The sequence below is a fragment of the Styela clava genome, chromosome 8 (assembly GCF_964204865.1).
Source record: "Styela clava chromosome 8, kaStyClav1.hap1.2, whole genome shotgun sequence".
Taxonomy (NCBI): domain Eukaryota; kingdom Metazoa; phylum Chordata; class Ascidiacea; order Stolidobranchia; family Styelidae; genus Styela; species Styela clava.
The window spans coordinates 5,352,395-5,361,578 of NC_135257.1; the positions used below are offsets into that span (position 1 = coordinate 5,352,395).

Consider the following 9,184-nt stretch of genomic DNA (forward strand, 5'->3'; position numbering starts at 1 on the left):
CCTTTCGCATCCGCTCAGGCGCTCAGACACTCTCACTCAGACAGATTTTCAGGCGTGGTCGTGAACACTACCTCATTTTCGCATTTTTGAATTATATTCGTTAGTTTTTAGTTGTTTTTCGGAAATTTAAATATAAATCAAATAAGTCAATGATTACTTTGCCTTTCCATGAGTTTCAGTTTAAATACAGCAATCAAAAATTAGTGTAGAAATAGCTGTGATAGACTAGGCTAAAATTCTTTATCGGTACTTTTAAAAAACAGATTGTTGAATGGTGTGTATTAGAATGATAGTTTGAAACAAATACCCCATTTTAAAGGCAACAACTCGCGAAACCACTTTTAAAATAAGCCCCGAAACTTTTAAAATGGTAAAGTATGGGAAGAATTTTCCGCAGTCAAAGGTCGGGGAAAGGTCCATTCAGTGAATCGTCCAGGGCCAGATTATTTTACTCCGGCCGTATTTTGCCGACCACTGGGATACGCAAACTACCTTACCTTACTGCGAAGACGAGACCAGAAATCCATTCGCGTGTGAATATCGCCCACATGATTCAAGCCTGCCAATGCACACAGAGTACAGAATTAAGTGCGCCGAACATAAAACAGGTTTCGCGAAATCGCCCCCCTATCGCCCCCTTATACTTTTTCGCCCCCCTCTGTATCGTTTTCGCCCACTGGGGGGCGATATCGCCCACTTTGGGAATCACTTGTCTAGAATAGATGGGTGGTGTCAAACTCATGGGTTTTCGAGAGCCGCATTGCATGTTGGAAATTGTAAAAAGGGCCGCAAACAGTTTTTGATAATGTCTACTTGAAAGATATTTTCAAGATAGTTTTAGTTTGTGACATATATTGGGATGCAACTAAACAGTTGGATTAAGTTTTATTATTTTCTTTAATTTGAAACGCAATTACATATTAATATTTGCATTCCACTATTATTGCACTGTATTTATTACAAAAAATTATAAAATTATATGTACAGCCATCAAAATCATTTTTGAACAAGCTTTGGATAAGGAAAGAATAATACATACACTAAAAAAATGACTTAACCTAAAATTAACAAAAATACTACAGTATAAACTCAATGTTTTTTTAATTACATTTGTCCTGACGTTTGGCATCTTTTTTGTGTCACCAGCATACTAAGGCCAGGCTGATATGATTTTGTATTACCAACTCTAACTAACGAGGTCACATGATCATGGGTTAATCTGGATCTTTGCGAATGTTTAATTAATTCCAGTAATGCAAAAAAGTTACTTTTATCATACCATGTATAGATCAGTAAAAAAAAACAAATGACAGATTTTTTCGACAAGACATTTCGTGCCACATTGCGTGGCATAGGATTGCTTGCATTATTATCGATATTGATTTTTAGTAACTAAGTCGTTGTATAATTATATTAATATAAAAACACATGGAAATTTTCTGTTCGGAGTTGGTCATCGAATTTGTCATATTGACTGCTGAGCTTATTGTGTTTTTTCATTGTATTGATGTAAATATGACAAATTAAACAGTGTGCTTCAGAATTTTGTGAAATGCAGAAATATTGCAATTCCCATTTTCTTTGAAAATGCTACCTTCTTCATGTACTTTGCGTTTAATTTAATCACTCAAGTGTTTTATTCAAGTATTCTTTTATTCTCAATTGGATCAAAATGTGAACAAAAAAAAATTAATTTTCCAAAACTACTTTCAGTAAATTGTTTTCTGTGTGAATAATCAATTTCACTTTAAAAGGTTTGAAAAATCTATTACATTTAGATAAAAAACCCTTCCAAAATACTATAACAATTATTGTTAGGCGTTCGAAGGCCGCACTGGAAGTTCTCTGGGGCCGCGAGTTTGACATCCCTGGTCTAGATTGAAGTTGTCCAAAATATATAACAGTATTTTATCATGAATCTATATCATATCTATATTACTACCAAAAGTTCTTCTATTGCAAACATTAATGGAGTACTTCAATTATATTTCTTGGAATTACACTGTCACTGATATGTCGCCAGACTTCTGATATCTCCCCTTCTGCTACAGTTGTCCTGTGAATAAATAATGGGAAATTGAGGTTAGACGAATAGTTGAAAGTTTTGCTTTATGTCGGATTAATTTCTTGATTGATATACATACTATTTCTGCTATTGCCTCTTGTGCTGCAGGAGTCTCACAATGCTTAGACAGGTTTTTCCACAACTTTCCCATCTGAAGAAAGAGAGGAGATTTATTAATTTTCGTTAAGAATAAATAAAGCAGTCTATATGATTTAGAGTGGAAAAACTAATAAATCTAATATCCCATGTCTATGTAAAATATGTTTTACTGAATTTGGTATATAAACCAACTAATAAAAGGGTTTAGTCAGAAAATTACAAGCATTCTTATACTTGAAATACTTGAGAGATCAGACTATACAATATAGACCGGTATGAGTAAAATGTTAGGTGAACTTAACCCTTTGATCCAATACGCAAATAAAAGTTAATGAGCAATAGTAGGTTACAGCAATGAGTATATATCCTCACTGATTACAAAAAATCTAAATGGAGGTGCATGAACTATTTGAAACCATAAGGGGTAAGAAAATATGCAATTTCGGCGAATGGACAACTACGTACCGTACTGAATTAATAACTTCGTAGTATTTGACAAAAGCTGGCTTTCCCACATGTACTTAACAGTGCGATGCCCGGGTGTGATATACAACAATAGTATTTACCTTACCTTTTTCCAATTTCTTTCTACCTCAACTTTACAAAATATCATTAAAATCGACAACAACTGTCAAAGCAGGCACGAACACCATTCGTGCTATTCCTTGAAAGCAGCACACATCCGCTCGTTGTCGTCTCGTCAAGTATGTGCAGTGGAGCGTGCTATCGGATACGATCTTCGGCTAAAAATGGCGGAGTTGCGCATCATGTTGTTTAATGTCATTGCTTTTACTTCGGAATGATATATGGACCTTTCCCCGACATCAAAACATCCGTATTCTCAACCAATCACAAGCGAGCAGATGTAAACAAACATTCTCCGCTGAAAAGTCACTCAGACAACTTTGAACGCGTTCCGCACAGGTTGCTGGCGGTTTAGGCAGATCTTTGTCCCTTTTCTTCGCTTTTTGTTTTCTTCACAGGGCTGCGATAATTAGAAAGCTGTAGTACTGTATGTTACTTGTTGCAAATCACGTTTACGAAATCTGTATATCTATACTAAGAGGCTGTACCCGTTGCATGCACCTTACAGGTACGGTACCGTACAGGTCAACCAACTGCTAGTTCGAACCAAAAAATATTAGACAGTCATGCTGATGCAATCAAGAGTACCGGTAGCCTACCGTTTGTCAGTACGGAAGAATTCGCCTTCAATACGATGTTGCATTTTTATTAAACAGAATCTATTAGTGACTTATTTTGGTAGACTAACTATGTGTAAACGCTGCGCATATGGTATTTGCCAGTCTGACAACCTGTACGGTACCCCTGCCGTTCAAATGGAGTATGATTTGTGCCTTTTCCGAAGCCACATATTGACCGCCAAGGATCCAACCAGATCTGCCCCCAGACTCTTTAGTTGAAACTACCTCAAGTGCCGCTGATGAAAATGACAGCGCTTTGTCAGACAGCAGAAAAATGTAAGCAAGCATCATCATCATTTTATTCTGGTTCTCTGGCATAAAACAACACAAAAAGCCAACATACAAACAAAATGCAGAGAAAACTGGAAGCCGAGCATAACTTAGAATAGATTTCAAAAAGTACGCATCTACCCACCAGAAAAATAAATAATAATAATAAAAGGGCACGAAAGAATTAACTAGATTCAGAATCGGGCAACACTTTTAACGTAATTTAAAATGAGAAAACACATACTTCTTCCAGCATTGGTGTCATATTTGCTAACTGTAAAAATGATGAATAAAGAAGGAAAATCAATATTGAAGACTTGGGACTTCATGCAGAATCTTTTACAATCCATTGGTGATAAAATGATGTTACTTTATGGAGTATGCTCCGCATGCATGCCATGTCCGGTGTGACCCTGGTGATCGTAATATCATTTTTTGTGCGGACTGCAAAGTCACACCAAGCTGCTCCTGATACCAGAAGTTGGCCCTGCACTTTGTCGTAACTGTGGTGTGTGATATATACTTATTTTGCATTTATCACTGTCATATAAATTGCAACTTGTTCATAATCATCTGATAACTTTAGAACCGAACCAAGTGGTGGGTATTTGCCCATCTGACTATATAACAATGAGGTAACGTTAGTGCTCAGCGAGCGCAATTCTTCCATATTATCAGGAGATGAAACCAGACAGCTTTAATAAAATAACTCAGCAGTAAAACCATTGTGAGACAGGTGACAGCACATTTGAACCTACGTACATTTGAACCCGTACATCTGAACCCGTAATTTGAACCCAGGACAATTGCACCTGTATACTATTGCACCTATGGACATTTGCACCTACGGACATTTGAACCCATACATTTCCACCCATGAATTTCAGCACCCGCATATAGATTGAACCCGCGTACATTTGAACCCGTGTACGTTTGCACCCGCGTACATTTGAACCCGTGTACGTTTGCACCCGCGTACATTTGAACCCATGTACATTTGCACCCGCGGACATTTGAACCCGTGTACGTTTGCACCCGCGTACATTTGAACCCATGTACATTTGCACCCGCGGACATTTGAACCCATGTACATTTGAACCCACGCACATTTGCACCCGCGGACATTTGAACCCATGTACATTTGCACCCGCGGACATTTGAACCTACATACATTTACACCCGCGTACAATTGTACCCACAGACATTTGCACCCATGAACATCTACACCCATGGGCATTTGCATTTACGGATATTAGCGTCTTTACATATACACCCGTATCCTTCCATGCTATATACCAGGGGTCACCAAACTTTTTTGACCGCGGGCCGGGTACGACTCAAATTGTGTTGAAACGGGCCGGATGAATATTTTTGTCAATGCAATACAATAAATTCACAAATGTTGGGAATATCGCAGAATATAGATCGAGAACATTCTAGAAAAAAAAATTAACAAGATTTCTATATCTAGACAACTATCCTGAGTTTAGCTGTTATCAAAACGTTGCTGTCATGAATTAGAAATGTTACAAAATCCGCGGCAAAAAATGTACGCATCACGTCTGCTAAGTACAGTTACGCCCTGTTGAAATACCGCTCATAAAAACGACTGCCTGCTGTAGCTTGGAATTCTATGAAATTTTGACATAATTTAGATAAAATAAACAACTATTATCTGGTATTTGAATTTTTTCATTAGTGCATAAATTTCCCTACATTCGACGCTTTTAAAAATTACGGCCCAGTTATACGTAGTGCAAATTATTGATATTGTCTATGGACACCAATAAAATTTATATGGACGTGTGTATTTCTTGTCTAACTTGATACTTACCAATTTTTATGAAGTTCGTACAATCAGAACATCGTTAATTATTACCCACAATGAACCACTGTCAAACTATCATGCACAACTCCAGCGTTTATTTGCGACGATCTTTCGGCGGTGTCAATGACCGTTGCCAGAATAAAATCCTGAAATTATCTCAATATACCATGGATGTGACGCACATCAAAAGATTATTGATTGATATGTGTTATTTTTCCATATTTAGTACAGTTCTTATCAAAAAAGTAATACAATCATTATGGAAAAAATTTGCTGTCGGGCGGTACTAAAATTCCGATATCTCCGTTATTTCTTGACCGTTTATTCCAAACTTATTGTATTCTATTTTTACTCAGATCTTTCCACTGGAGCAGTTTTTATTTAAATCGGATGAACTTCAATTTTTTTGTAACATACCTACATGAATATCCGCATTAAAGCAGTACAAAAGTTAGTGTGGCTTTTGAAATTGGAGCAGTACGCGAGGGATTACAGTACTGTTAGCACAAAATGCACATTCGACGTTTATTTTAGCACGAAAAACAAACAGTTTCGTCGAAAGCAAGCGCCACGAGTGTACAAGTGTATTGCAGAAAACGTTATGTACTGGTAGCATTCAAAGTCGCAAAAACGAAGTTTTGTTTACAACCACGACTGAAAATCTGTCAGGGTGACAAAAGTGTCTGAGCGGATGCGGAAAGGCCTATTATTACGTCACTTTTCTGCATCTTGCCGATTGGCCAATGTTACGAAATAAACAAGGACGACAATGCTCGTGAAAATCTTCCTTGGAAAAAAATTTAGCCATTTTTGCGTGTTATTGCGGACCGGATAAAATGACGCCGCGGGCCGGATAAAATGACGTCGCGGGCCGGATCCGGCCCGCGGGCCGTAGTTTGGTGACCCCTGCTATATACTATAGTATATAGCAGGGCTACTCAACTATTTTTATCGAAGGTCCGCAAACAAAACTTCAAAATTATTTGGGTCCGGTCTTTTCAGAAATGATATTTCGGCATCCTTAAACGAGCACTTCCTCGACCGACTAATGATTAGTAGCAATTTAAAATTGTTTATTATGGTGTTATAGTTCTTATATATGTTATAGTTCTCGTATATATTCAAAACTATGTAAGTCATTTTATAATAGAAAATTCAAAAAGTGGGGCTAATGATCCAAAATAAATAATTAGGTGCGGTCCAAATCCAATATTCGAAAGGTCCGGATTCGGACCGCGGTCCGCCAGTTGAGTAGCCCTGGTATATAGGATTGGAAGGTACACTTAGGATTCTTTCTCCAAATGCATACGTTGCGAAAACAATCAATATTACCATGGAATTCCCGATTATATACTCGAAGGCTTTATTACAACTATTTTCTATATATTTAATTTATATTATACTCCGTCTGTCATTGTCATCGCAATTGTCGATATCATAAGACTCAATGGACAAAATGTTCCGCTGTAGAATGCGCGCCAAAATTGGGGAGTATGATTTGCGCTTTGAACGGTCGACGACTCTTGAAGAGCGCGAGCAAGGATTTTAATTGATGTGTTAGTTCGATCCCGCGCAAAGTTTTTCCTCGCATCAATGCCCTTTTTCCCTCGCAGATAGTTCGATCCCGCGCAAAATTTTTCCTCGCATCAATACCCGTTTTCCCTCGCAGACAATTCCAAACTGTTTCTTCAGGACGTTGCAGCAGCGAAGATGACAAGTCCCTTTGCGAAAATAAGTTGGAAACATGGTGCCTACATTTTCCAAGACCACAAGAGGAAACGACTTACTGATTTACAAAGGCCACGAATATTGTAAGCGAAATGATCGGGTTTCAGATGCTACGCATTGGCGCTGCCGTCAGTTTAGGAAATTTTGATGTAAATCGACTGTTGTTACGATCGGTGCAAATGTAATAAAAGAACAAGGATATCACAGTCATTCTGGCGACAGCATTAAGACTGAAGTTGGGATCATCCGTGCAACATTAAAAGAAGCAGCATCAACACCATCAAATACATCGACAAGATATATTTTAGGTGAAGTATTGAATAATAGATCAACAGATGTACTAATGCGCTTGCCAGGCAAGTCGACTCTGGAGGCCAATATACGCAGAGTAAGGCGATAGGCGACAGAAAAATTGTTCACGTACGAATCCTACAAGTGCAAGCTTCGATATTCCGAGCGAATATTTAGATATCATTTTGCATGACACTGGCCCGGAGGATCGTCACCGGATAATGGCCATTGGAGATCGATCACTACTTGCACATCTAGATAGTGACACATATCTGGGCGACGGTACATTTGATGTGGTGCCCGATATTTTCTTCCAGTTGTATACAATTCACTGTAAAGTGGGCGCATCCTATCCACCATGCGTATATTTCCTATTACGAGACAAGCGACAAGAAACATACGTTCAGATGTGGAAAGTGTTGAAAATCATTTTCCCAAATGCTAACCCCACCAAAATTATTGTTGATTTCGAAATAGCATCTATCAATGCATTCCATGCACAATTTCCTCTGGCCGATATTAAAGGATGTTATTTTCACCTGTCACAAGCTATAATTCGAAAAGTTGGTTCTATCGGATTAAAAGAGAAGTTTGAATGTTTACTCTCTTTCAATCTGAAAATTAGAAGTTTGGCAGCTCTGGCTTTTGTTCCCATTCACGAGGTTGCCGAAGTCTTCACCTTGCTTTGCGACACCTTCGAAGATTCGCCCGAATGCAATCAACTTTTGCAATATTTTGAATCTACCTACATTCGTGAACCTCAAGTGGGTTCACGTCCAAGAGAAGCAAGATTTACCCCTCGATTGTGGAACTATGCCAAAGAGATTGAAATGATGCCTTCGGCCCCAAGAACAACAAACGCTGTAGAAGGATTTCACAACGCCTCACAAGGAATGTTCCGATGCAAACATCCGAGTATATGGGGTTTGCTGAATGGCCCACGAAAAGACATTGCGGTCCACAAACTGACTGCGGCAAATGCTCATGTAGGAGTTACGGCCCACCAAAGATCAAAGTATGTACAACTTGCTGTTAGGTTGTCAGTTAAAGTTTTTTCATATGGAACTGAAACCGACAAGCTGAGGTATCTCCACTCAATAGCTCAAATGCAGTCTATTTGATTTTGACTTTGATCGTGATATCGTAAAATTTCGTTTATCGTCATTATTTTGATTTGTTGTTTAACTATTGTATCATAATTGATAAATTCCTATTTTGTAAAACGTCCATAGCTACTCTAACTCAAAATTGATCGCCCATTCGACACAAATTTGTGAGTGATAACTTTATTGAGATATTAAAATAAATGTAATCCGTAACCTATGACGTCGTTTGTAAATTGCAATATCATATTTAACGGACCCTATATGCTGAATATGTTCGATTTACTCTAAATAGTGTAAACAGCAAAAACCATTTTTGGCCACGATAATGATTTTAAAACTTCTTATTCAACATATTTACATGACTTACGATTTCTATGTATAGTTTTGTTCTGACATTTTAATGAAACAATACTTCAATAAAACTGGCATTTGGCTATGAACATGTTGTTACGAAAATGGCATAGTTTCATTATCTTAATTTCATATTTTCTTAGAAACGAAGAATCTGTGCGTTTATTTATTTATATACAGACAATAGTATTCAATTTATAGATTGATATTAGGAAAAATGGCAAAACCTGATTTGAGACAA

The 9,184-nt window shown here is 37.7% G+C and overlaps 1 long non-coding RNA gene across 1 annotated transcript; it reads right to left on the reverse strand.

Moving 5' to 3' along the window:
• Positions 1 to 1,144: 1,144 nt before the first annotated feature.
• On the reverse strand, positions 1,145 to 3,935 carry LOC144425923 (uncharacterized). Its single transcript, XR_013477730.1, has 3 exons — positions 2,736 to 3,935; positions 2,145 to 2,216; positions 1,145 to 2,056 (listed from the first exon to the last, which is right to left on the reverse strand). It is a non-coding gene; the product is annotated as an uncharacterized LOC144425923 (long non-coding RNA).
• Positions 3,936 to 9,184: the final 5,249 nt, after the last annotated feature.